This window comes from Phoca vitulina, unplaced genomic scaffold (genome assembly GCF_004348235.1).
Source record: "Phoca vitulina isolate PV1807 unplaced genomic scaffold, GSC_HSeal_1.0 scaffold11, whole genome shotgun sequence".
Lineage (NCBI taxonomy): Eukaryota > Metazoa > Chordata > Mammalia > Carnivora > Phocidae > Phoca > Phoca vitulina.
Genome location: NW_022589714.1, coordinates 527,083 through 531,062, shown reverse-complemented (window position 1 = coordinate 531,062; position 3,980 = coordinate 527,083).

Sequence of the window (3,980 nt, the reverse complement as noted above, 5' to 3'; positions counted from 1 at the left end):
CCTCTAAGCAAAGAGAGAGCCTAAAAGCAACATAGACCAGAAAGGAAAACAGACAATATACAGTAACAGTCACCTTACAGGCAATACAATGGCACTAAATTCATATCTTTCAATAGTTACCCTGAATGTAAATGGACTAAATGCCCCAATCAAAAGACACAGGCTATCAGATTGGATAAAAAACACAAGACCTATCGATATGCTGTCTGCAAGAGACTCATTTTAGATCCACAGACACCCCCAGATTGAACGTGAAGGCATGGAAAACAATTTATCATGCTAATGGACACCAAAAGAAAGCTGGGGTGGCAATCCTTATATCAGACAAATTAGATGTTAAACCAAAGACTATAAGAGATGAGGAAGGATACTATATCATACTTAAAGGGTCTATCCAACAAGAAGACCTAACAATTGTAAATATCTCTGTCCCCAACATGGGAGCAGCCAATTATATAAGCCAATTAATAACAAAAGCGAAAAAACACATCAACAATAATACAATGAAGGGGACTTTAACACCCCCCTCACAGAAATGGACAGATCATCTAAGGAAAAGTTCAACAAGGAAATAAGGACTTTAAATGACTCACTGGACCAAATGGACTTCACAGACATATTCAGAACATTCCATCCCAAAGCAACGGAATACACGTTCTTCTCTAGTGCCCATGGAATATTCTCCAGAATAGATCACATCCTAGGTCACAAATCAGGTCTCAACCGGTACCAAAAGATTGGGATCATTCCCTGCCTATTTTCAGACCACAATGCTTTGAAACTAGAATTCAATCACAAGAGGAAAGTCGGAAAGAACTCAAATACATAGAGGCTAAAGAGCATGCTACTGAAGAATGAATGGGTCAATCAGGAAATTAAAGAAGAATTAAAAAAATTCATGGAAACAAATGAAAATGAAAACACAACTGTTCAAAATCTTTGGGATACAGCAAAGGCAGTACTAGGAGGAAAGTATACAGCAATACAAGCCTTTCTCAAGAAATAAGAAAGGTCTCAAATACACAGCCTAACCCTACACCTAAAGGAGCTGGAGAAAGAACAGCAAATAAAGGCTAAACACAGCAGGAGAAGAGAAATAATAAAGATCAGAGCAGAAATCAATGAAATAGAAACCAAAAGAACAGTAGAACAGATCAACAAAACAAGAAGCTGTTTCTTTGAAAGAATTAACAAGATTGATAAACCCCTGGCCAGACTTATCAAAAAGAAAAGAGAAATGACCCAAATAAACAAAATCTTGAATGAAAGAGGAGAGATCACAACCAACACCAAAGAAATACAAACAATTATAAGAATATATTATGAGCAACTATATGCCAGCAAAGTAGATAATCTGGAAGAAATAGATGCCTTCCTAGAGATGTATCAACTACCGAAACTGAACCAGGAAGAAATAGAAAACCTGAACAGACCTATAACTGCTAAGGAAATTGAAGCAGTAATCCAAAATCTCCCAACAAACAAAAGCCCAGGGCCAGATGGCTTCCCAGGGGAATTCTACCAAACATTTAAAGAAGAATTAATACCTATTCTTCTGAAACTGTTCCAAAAAATAGAAATGGAAGCAAAACTTCCAAACTCGTTTTATGAGGCCACCATTACCTTGATCCCAAAACCAGAAAAAAGACCCCATCAAAAAGGAGAATTACAGACCAATATCCCTGATGAACATGGATGCAAAAATTCTCACCAAAATACTAGCCAACAGGATCCAACAGTACATTAAAAGGATTATTCACCACGACCAAGTGGGATTTATCCCTGGGCTGCAAGGTTGGTTCAACATCCGCAAATCAATCAATGTGATACAATACATTAATAAAAGAAATAACAAGAACCATATGATCCTCTCAATAGATGCAGAAAAAGCATTTGACAAAGTACAGCATTCTTTCTTGATCAAAACTCTTCAGAGTATAGGGATAGAGGGTACATACCTCAATATCATAAACACCATCTATGAAAAACCCATAGCGAATATCATTCTCAATGGGGAAAAACTGAGAGCTTTCCCCCTAAGGTCAGGAACACGGCAGAGATGTCCACTATCACCACTGCTATTCAACATAGTATTAGAAGTCCTAGTCACGGGGCTCCTGGGTGGCTCAGTTGGTTGGGCGACTGCCTTCGGCTCAGGTCATGATCCTGGAGTCCCGGGATCGAGTCCCGCATCGGGCTCCCTGCTCAGCAGGGAGTCTGCTTCTCCCTCTCCCGCTCCCCCCTCTTGTGCTCTCTCTCTCTCTCAAATAAATAAATAAAATCTTTAAAAAAAAAAAAAAAAGAAGTCCTAGTCACAGCATTCAGACAACAAAAAGAAATAAAAGCATCCAAATCAGCAAAGAAGAAGTCAAACTCTCACTCTTTGCAGATGTTATGATACTTTATGTGGAAAACCCAAAAGACTCCACCCCAAAACTGCTAGAACTCATATTGGAATTCAGTAAAGTGGAAGGATATAAAATCAATGCACAGAAGTCAGTGGCATTCCTATACACCAACAGGAAGACAGAAGAAAGAGAAATTAAGGAGTCTATCCCATTTACAATTGCACCCAAAACCATAAGATACCTAGGAATAAATCTAACCAAAGAGGCAAAGAATCTATACTCAGAAAACTATAAAATACTCATGAAAGAAATTGAGGAAGACACAAAGAAATGGAAAAACATTCCATGCTCATGGATTGGAAGAACAAATATTGTGAAGATGTCAATGCTACCCAGAGCAATCTACACATTCAATGCAATCCCCATCAAAATACCATCCACTTTTTTCAAAGAAATGGAACAACTAATCCTAAAATTTGTATGGAACCAGAAAAGACCCCAAATAGCCAGAGGAATGTTGAAAAAGAAAAGCAAAGCTGGTGGCATCACAATTCCAGATTTCAAGCTCTATTACAAAGCTGTAATCATCAAGACAGTATGGTACTGGCACAAAAACAGACACACAGATCAATGGAACAGAACAGAGAGCCCAGAAATGGACCCTCAACTCTATGGTCAACTAATCTTTGACAAAGCAGGAACGAATGTCCAATGGAAAAAAGACAGTCTCTTCAACAAATGGTGTTGGGAAAATTGGACAGCCACATGCAGAAGAATGAAACTGGACCATTTCCTTACACCACACACCAAAATAGACTCCAAATGGTTGAAAGACCTCAATGTGAGACAGGAGTCCATCAAAATCCTAAAGGAGAACACAGGCAGCAACCTCTTCGACCTCAGCCGCAGCAACTTCTTCCTAGAAACATCGCCAAAGGCAAGGGAAGCAAGGGCAAAAATGAACTATTGGGACTTCATCAAGATAAAAAGCTTTTGCACAGCAAAAGAAACAGTCAACAAAACCAAAAGACAACCGACAGAATGGGAGATGATATTTGCAAATGACATATCAGATAATGGGCTAGTATCCAAAATCTATAAAGAACTTCTTTAACTCAATACCCAAAGAACAAATGATCCAATCAAGAAATGGACAGAAGACATGAACAGACATTTTTCCAACAAAGACATCCAAATGGCCAACAGACACATGAAAAAGTGTTCAACATCGCTCGGCATCAGGGAAATCCAAATCAGAACCTCAATGAGATATCACCTCACACCAGTCAGATTGGCTAAAATTAACAAGTCAGGAAACGACAGATGTTGGCAGGGATGCAGAGAAAGGGGAACCCTCCTACACTGTTGGTGGGAATGCAAGCTGGTGCAGCCACTCTGGAAAACAGTATGGAGGTTCCTCAAAAAGTTGAAAATAGAGCTACCATACGACCCAGGAGTGCACTGCTGGGTATTTACAAATACCCAAAGATACAAATGTAGGGATCCGAAGGGGTATGTGCACCCCGATGTTTATAGCAGCAATGTCCACAATAGCCAAACTGTGGAAAGAGCCAAGATGTCCATCAACAGATGAATGGATAAAGAAAACCTGGTACATATATACAATGGAAT